Consider the following 9,179-nt stretch of genomic DNA (forward strand, 5'->3'; position numbering starts at 1 on the left):
GAACGCATCGACGCCGCCAGGCTGCCCCGACGCCGCCCGCCGCCCCCGCCGTCGCCGTCGCCCGCGCCCGACGTCGTCGCCGTCCTCCCCGAGCCCGCGCTCGCCATCGTCGCCGCGAGGCTCCGCCGCGCGCGTCGCCGCCGCCCGCGCGCCCCCGCGCCCCGTCGCCGTCGCCGTCGCCGTCGCCCGCCCCCGCGCTCCGCCACCGCTGTGAGCCGCCGCGCCGCACCGGCTCTTTTTTTCTTTCATTTTTATTAGTTTTATTTTTTTGTTCAATGTATGTATATATATGTGTATGTATATATGTGGCTATATATATATGCGGCTCTGTTTTTTTTCATTTTTATTAGTTTAGTTTTTTTGTTTATATATATATATATATATATATATATATATATATATATATATAATGTATATGTGTATGTATGTGGCTATGTGTATGTAATGTTTAAAAATTGTTCAGATTATGTTTTTGTTGATATATGTATTTATTGTTCATATGTGTATTAATGTTTTCATTTATGCAAAAGATAGATTTTTAGAAAAGTTCGGTTTTTTTTCTGTTCATAGATTTTTTTTGTTGATATTAATTATTGTAGAATATGCAAATGTTTGTATATTCATATGAACAATGCATTAGGCAAAACCTTTGTTTTTTTCGAAATTTTCTATTTGAACATTTTTTTTAAAACAAGCAATACTAAAAGAATGAGAGGAAAAAGGAAAATAAGAAGAGGAAGAAAGGAGAAAAAGAGGAGAGGAAGAAGAGGAGAAATAAATAAGAAGAGGAAAAAAGAAGAAAAAGAAGAGGAGAAGAAGAAAGGAATAGAAGAGAAAGGAGAAATTCTATTTTTTCTTCTTCTCCTCTATTCCTTTCTTCTTCTCCTCTTTTTTTTCTTCTTTTACTTCTTCTTCTTCTTCCTTCTTCCTTCTTCCTCTTTTCTTCCTTTTCCTTAATTATTTTCCTTTCTCGAGGGAGAAGAAGAAAGAGAAGAGGAGAAGAAGAAAGAAAGGAAAGGAGAAAGAAGAAACTTCAACACGAGGGGGTGGTACCGATACCCCCTCCCCGATAACATTATTTTCCCATGTATATGTATGTCGCATCGTTGTCGATATAACCCCCTCTAGATACAACTGCAGCACCCCCCTCGGCCCTCTCGCTCGACCAAAACTCTCGAGGACACCCAAACCCTAGAGAGAAAACGATGTTGCAGGTCTCCTACGTACCCCCTCCCGCCGCGCTCCTACCCGACAAATTAACTCTCTCGAGGCCACCCAAATTTATCAAGTTAAAAGAGCGTTATCGTCGAGGCCACCCCAAACCCTTGAAGCTTTGTGTCGAGGCGACCCCAAACCCTAGAGAAGCAGCGTCGAGGCCACTAACATGATTCCTTATTGTGATTAGCTAGCTAGTTCTACGTTTGCCACTATGTACCATGTTTTAATAATAATTGACATGTTGTCAATATTTGCAGAAACTATGGAGCACTCCCGAGACGAAGAAACAGAAGCGATGTTGGGGGAAATAATCGCAAATGGAAGTGATGATGTTGCGTCATTTCTCATCGACACCGTTGGTCAGATGGATGAAGAAGAGGGCTATGATTATGATGGCTTCGACCCATTAATGCCGGTACAAGAGGAGGACTATGTTCATGATGGCTCCGGTGACACAATGGAGGTACAAGACGAAGGAGACCGTGCCGAGCCGAGTCACCGAACCGAGTCCGGTCAGGTATATATATATTAGTTAAGCCCGTGCTGACAAGTTAATTGATGCATCCATTGTTTTGGTATATGTACACATATTAAGTACTGTCGTCTTTCTTCCTTATAATTTCTAGCCCTCCGGATCGAGCACAACTTCGGTAAGGAGACGAGGCCCGAAGAAAAAGTTGAGCTCGGATGAAAAGTTTGAGATCATAGAAATCGCGCCCGACGGCGAACCGATTGAACCCATCCGGACAAAGAAGGCATTTTCTGCTCAGTGCGGGGTTCTTGTTAGGGACAGGATCCCGATCAGCATCCAGCAATGGTATAAGCCTGCTAAGGATGAAGACGCTGAGGTGTCTTATGTCAATGATATGCAGAAAGAAGATCTTTGGAATGAGCTGAAGGCAAATTTCACCCTACCGCCAGAGGAGGATCCGGAGAAGCCAGTTAAAGAGCAATTAATCAAGTCTTGTGCTCTTAAGAAGATGGCTGGCCTAATGAGGAGGTGGAGGAAGAGCTAAACCAGTTTGTCACGAAAAAAGAGACACCAGAATTCATCGGCAAATATGAGAAGATCAAAGATCACTGGCCCGCATTTGTGGCCCACAAGACATCAGAAAAGAGTAAGAAGATGTCGGAGACAAACAAGAAAGATGCTGCGAAGAAGAAGCTTCACCATCGCACGGGGTCAGGTGGCTACCTCAAAGCCCGGCCTAAGTGGTCCAAGGCTGAGCATGATCTGCTTGAAAAAGGGATCGAACCAGAGACAATGCGCTGGCCAGACCGTTGCCGGACTTGGTTCTTCGGGGCTGGCGGAACCTTGGACCCTGTAACAGGGCAGTGTTAGTAGACGGACGAGCAACTGCAAACACCAGTCAAGAAACTTCGACACTATATCGATGCAGCGCAGCGAGGGACGTTCCTTCCAAACAGGGAGAAGGACGAGCTCACAATGGCCCTTGGGAATCCCGAGCACCCTGGACGGACACGAGGCACGCCAGGCTCCCTTCCGTGGAAGGTTGGTTTTCCGGACGCAGGGGGTTACAAAACCCACGAGAGGAGGAAGAAACTGGAGCAGGACCAAATGCAGGCGCTGCTTGGAAGGGTAATGGGGCTAGAGGATCGAGAAGAGGAACGAGAAGCAGCAGATCGCAACAAACGACATGCCGAAGCTTCCCCCGAAGCTACCCCGCCATCTCAGCGGAGAAGCAGCGTTGCTTCCACCGAGCTGCTTCAGCCGGAGCATGTCTTGACGGCTCCTGCCAGCTATCCCGTGGATGGTATCACGGAGTCTCAAAATTGCCACATTATGGCGCGATGCATGAATTTGAAGGTCAAGGCGGCTGTTGGCCAAGTTTATCCTAGTGGACCCGGCACAACTTATCACTGCCAGCCGATTCCAGAAGGATTTGCTAAGGTGATGGTGGATGAAATAACGGAGGGATTTGAGGACCTCGAGCTTGAGCACCCTACCGGTGAAGGGGAGACTAGGCTGGGTTCTGCTCTGAAGACTCCATGCCTATGGCGGAAGGAGCTTATCGACCTTCTCAACTAGATGCCTCCGCCTCCTCCTCCTCCTCCGGCGAGTCAGGGCACTCCGCCTCCTCCACCGCCTCCTCCTCCGGCGAGTGACGATCAGGGCACGCGTGGCGGCACTCCGCCTCCTCCACCGCCTCCTCCTCCGGCGAGTGAAGATCAGGGCACGCGTGGCGGCACTCCGCCCCCTTCTCCGGCGCGTGGCGGCACTCCGCCTCCTCCTTCTCCGCCTCGCCAGCAAGGGCGGAAGAGACCCGCCGCCGCCCCGGCTGCTCCGACGCGTCGTAGTCCTTCTCCTCCGCCTCGTAAGCAAGCACGAAAGAAGACAGACGCCGCAGCCGCTCCGTCTGCTCCGGCGTCTAGCAGCACAAGAAGAGAGAGGCAATACAGATACGGTCCACCTCTAAAGCCTGTAGAGAAGTTACCGTACGAGAGGAGCAAGGAGGAAAACGATACGATCGTGCAGACCCAAGTGAAGGAGTTCTTTGAAGGGGTTAAAGCAAAGATACATCCACCTCCGGAGGAGAAGGTCGATCCGGTGAAAGCAAAGCGCACTCTCGATGCCCTGAGGAAACCACCAAAGTCTCCGCCGAGAACCAACTATGAGCGCATTACTGAACAGACATATCTCCAAGCCAAGCGGTCGGGAACTACTGTCAGTGATAAAAGGTCAAAAGAACAACGGGCAAAGGGGAAAAAAATTGCCCAGCTCGGCGAACAAGCACAGCAATCGTGCCCCCCGCTGAATGTGTCTAATCCTCCGGGGACGGTGGCCGGTTATGGCAATCTTGGAGATTACCTGCCTGACGATGCACTTCCTGATTTCATGGAGGTGGACTTATTCAGATACGAGTACGGGAAGCCTCTCGTCAAAGATGAAAAGTCTCTGACAACAATGATGCGAAGATTCCACAGTTGGTACATGAAAACCTGCAGAGAGTCTGAGGGGACGAACACTTTGTATCTGAAAATTAAAGAGGAGCACGACCTCGTTTCAAATGATTTGTTGTCTATTCCATTTGAGGAGTTCTTCGAGTTCTTCAATCAAAAGGCCCTCGATAAATTAATGGTCTTTTGCTACTGCCTGTAAGTACTATTTCTGTCATTAGTCTGTATATATAGCTCGGCTCTTTCATTGCATGTATTTATAATTAATTATCCTCAATATATTATGCAGATTGAAGATCGTCGAGTGCAAAAAAAATGAAATCTATGATATTGGGTTCATTAACACAAATATCATAGATGTTTTTCTGGTTAAAAAACGCGCCGAAGAGGCCGAGGACAACTTGCTACAATCATTGATCAAAAATCAAAACAAAGATACCATACTCTTTCCTTACCACGGCCCGTGAGTGTTACTGTCGTGTGCATATTCGGTTTTCCTTATTACTCGAGCGAGGTTAATGTAATTGATGAGTTATGCATGCGTGCAGGTACCACTATATTCTTCTGGAGATTAAGCTTGAGCGTGGACTAGTAACCGTCTTAGACTCCAGACGGAAAGATCCCAGCACCTATGCGGACATGACTGAAATGCTCAGCAAGTAAGTTCAATCGATCATTATCGCACCATATCGGCAACTTTTTGTTCATTTCCTGATATCTCAAGTAATAACAAATATTTTCTTTGTCTTGCAGGGTTTGGAAACAGTTCACCGCACAAGCTCCAGGACTGCCGAAGGAGCTGTGATATACATACCCGAAAGTAAGTACTACTGGCGCGCATCTCCCGTTAATTCTATAGCTATACTTTCATCAATGCCATTTATATAATGCTTCATTATCAGTTTGATTGACCTCTATTTCTTGTAAAGTGCTTGTGGCAGGAGGAAGGGAATGATTTCTGTGGATACTACGTGTGCGAGTTCATCCACAACGCGACTTTGAAAAACAAGCGGGGCTACTCTAGAAGACAATATGAAGTGCGTAAGCAATAATATTCACAATTTCATTTTATTACACCATCATTTCTGTTGAGTTTCATTCATATATATGTATTAATTAACCCCCTTCTTCAAATTAATTAGACGTGGCAGATGCGGGATGAACTCCTAGAACCAGATCGCATGAAAGCAATTCAAAAGGAATTGGCGGGATTCTTTCTTGAACACGTCATCAGTAAAGCCGGAGAATACCATGTGGAACTTCAATTCAAATGCTAGTGGTTTGTAATTAAGAGATCTTATATAGATTGTACATGTATGTAGCCAGTAAAACTTGTTGTTCGACCAATCTCTCGGAGAAGGAGAGGTCGATCGATCACTTCTCTCGGTATGCATGACGAACTTCTGTACTGAATGGTTCTCTCGATCACTTATGTATATATACTACGTAGCGTCGAGTAAGCACGGACATAAGAGAGGACACTTCTCTCTATTAATTAGCTAGCTAACACAATATACGAAACACCTAAATTAACCCCCCAAAACCCCCAACCCCCCTCCTTTCAAAAAAAAACAAAAAACCTAGCCACTGGAATGCAGACACGTGGATGCCTTTTGGTCCCGGTTGGAGCCACCAACCGGGACCAAAGGCCCCCTGACTGGGCTCGGCGCACAGGGCCACGTGGAGGCACATTGGTCCCGGTTCGTGTTTGAACCGGGACTAATGAGTTGAGGTATTAGTAACGACCCATTAGTCCCGGTTCCCGAACCGGGACTAAAGGCCCTTACGAACCGGGACTGATTGGTGGTTTTCTACTAGTGGCATCCCCCTTTTCATTAGGGTCCAGGAGCTTTGCAGGGGCAGGGAGGGTGCCGTCGACGCAGCCCATAGCTTCGGCGATGCGCAGGGGAGGAAGGACCTGAGCCCTCCTAGAAAGTTGGAAGTGGTGAGCTTTGCGGTGATGAGGGGAGGGACGACAGAGGTCGGCGGGCCGTTGAAGGCGGCGGGCAGGGAGAGGGTGGTTAGGGCAGCGGAGGAGGAAGCAGAAGCCGTCGGGTAACCCATCATGCGATTACGCGTGATGGCCTGATACCATGTGAAACGAGAGAAAGATAGATTGGATCGGCACAACCAATACGGCGGCCGGGAGACTCATATATTTACTGCCACTAGGGTTACGGCAAAGCCAAGATTACATGAGTTGTTACAAGAGATAGAGAGATAAGTACAAATACTAACAACCTCCTAAACCGTAACAACATACAGTTTAACAAAAGGTAGGGAACTGGGCCTAGAATAACCTGTTGTTGGCTGGACAATAGTTAGGTTAATCTCATCCTCGCTGAAATCATTGACGGCAAAAGTTATGCAGGTCTTGTCGCTTACAGATCATGTACATCACACGCATATAGGACATTCGTACTTGTCATCGTATATGGCCTCAGTGGATTGTCGTAGCACAACCGACCAACCACTGCTATTATAAACATCATCCATGTCCTCTTGGATCGCCATAGCCTGGAGGGATGAGAACAAAAAACAATATCATGATGCAAAGATCATTTATGTGACTGTCCATACATGAAGAATGTGAGAGCAACTCCAACAGGCCGACCCAAACGGACGGCGCGTTTGTCCGCTTTATGTCCGTTTGGGTTGGCCGCCCGCCCGACGTCCGCCCTGTTTTTCATTTGGGTTGGTAGTGCGCCTAACACGCCGACCCATTTTCACGCCCGCACTCAAATTTTTAAAAAGGCCCGCGGCCATAGATCATGCCAGCGGCCATGTCTCATGCCAGCACCATGCCAGCGCCAGCATACATTGCCAGCTTCAAAAAAGGCACCACACAATTCATGCTGGCGCACTCGCCAGCGGTTGGCACACATGCCAGCACACAAAAAGGGGTGGGACTTGAGTTCGACCACGCTATCACGGCCCCGTGGTCATGCCAGCGCACAAGCCGACATACAAAAAAGAAGGCGCTCACAGCCACGAGATCACTCGTCGGTGAACTTGAGCATGTCGGCCTGCATTTTCTCAAACCATGGCCTCTTCCTTGGCGACACGGTGTTCAGATCCACCTTCATGATCTCCACACCGGCCATCATGCTTGTGAGAGCCACTTCTTTGGCCTTGGTCTTGGCGTTGGCAGCCTCGATCTCAAGCATCTTCGCTTGCTTCTCCGCCTCCAAATCAAGCGTCTTGGCTTGCTTCTCCGCATCCATCTCCAGTCTCCTCATTTGGATCTCCATGAAGGCGTTCATTTGCTCCTCTTTGAAACGCGGCGTGCCTCCGGCTCTTCCTCTTGGCTGACTCCGCCGCCCGCGTCTTCTTTGGCTTGGCCGCGGCGGCGGTTTTGCGCGGGGCACGGGGCTTGCCTTTGCCAGAGGGGGCGGTCTTCATGCCGGACGACGCGAGGGAGGTGAGGCCAGCGGCGGCGTCGAGGTCGAGGTCGTCGTCCATGGCGGGTGCGGGGCGGGAGCGCGTGCGGGCGGGAGGGTTTTGGGGAAAATGGGTGGAAATGGTGCTTGCTGCCACCAACCGGCGGGCCCGGGCAGAGGAGTAGGCACGCGCGCGCGTCTGTCGCGTGTCTGCGCCGACACAAATCTGGCTCAAAATTGGGCCGGGAATGGGTCGCCCGCGGACGAAAAGAGGACGCGCGGCCGTTTGGGCCGGCGCGTTGGGCCGACTTTTGTGTCCGCGCCGACCCAAACAGGCCAGCGGACGAAATGGGTCGCCCCGTTGGAGTTGCTCTCAGGATGCAAATGATGTACGGACCTAGTTCAAGTTTCTTTTGACAACAAATGAACCTAATGTATGGGATGGTCCATTTGCCCCCAAAATACTGACATCCGACTTGATCCTTTTTATCTAAGAACTTAACCAGGTAAGTACTCAACATATTGATGCATGCAAAAGATAAGCAGGCACATAGTGTTCTTACATGAACTGTGTAGGATATGACACCAACACAAAATCCTTCAAACAATCACCCCATGGTGGTTCAGAAGCGTCAAGTTCAGACAAGCAAACATAGTGTCCTATAAAACAAATGCCGACAATATTCTTGATGTACCAAACATGGTATCATGTAAAACAAACGCCGGGAAATGGTGAAACTAAGCCTTTGAAAAATCAGAATGCGTACTTTTGCAAAGGAGATGGCAAGCCATCCGATGATGTTGGAAAATCAACGAGTAAGCTTGTTGGAGCTAACGGAAGATCAATAGTTCAGTTAGCTACTGAAATATTGTGAAAATATAACCAAAAATAAAGAAGTTTGACCTAGCAATAATGCTCCACCCACACATTTCATCCACTCTGATTCCTTGATTACCATACCAATGACAGAACCTAGTGGTGGTCACTTGTGCCCCGGGCTGAACCCTGGAGCTCACTGCTCCCGTCCTTTGTCCCCTACAACCCAACCATACAACACACCATTAGAGTTGTACACCTAACACCTAAACCGTTTTAAACCAAACGAAATCCTTATGAGTCCCATGTCGCCAAAGACGAAAACACGCTGCAGCGATGCTTGGCTCGGATAAGGTGATGCACGAAAGCTGGAGGACTTGCCCCACGCCACAGTTCCGTCATGTAGCACGTGCCCAATCTGATACGAATATCTGAAGAAAAACACGATACTTTTTACTTAAGAGCACGATGAAGAAATAAAATATGACAAATCAATTAGTTTATTCCACTTAAGAGCACGATGAAGAAAAGCCCTCACTGAAAATCTTTTAGCATCATTTGGGGCATCGCTCAATTGTATATTGGCGCGATCACTCCCCAAACTGGATCATACCCTGCGCATTGTTATCGGTACGTATTGGTTGCAATATATTGGAACATGAATATGAGAATCAGAACTAAAATACATATGATTTATTGTATAGTTACCAAATAATTATATGATGTAAGTATCATGATATAATGGAAATGTATGAGTCATTTTCTCTGTATGCTCGCATGTTGGGGTGTGTCTTTTACCATGTCAACACGCAAGTCCCCTACCTAGGAAGGATAGTCTTGTTTCT

This window comes from Triticum aestivum, chromosome 7B (genome assembly GCF_018294505.1).
Source record: "Triticum aestivum cultivar Chinese Spring chromosome 7B, IWGSC CS RefSeq v2.1, whole genome shotgun sequence".
Classification (NCBI taxonomy): domain Eukaryota; kingdom Viridiplantae; phylum Streptophyta; class Magnoliopsida; order Poales; family Poaceae; genus Triticum; species Triticum aestivum.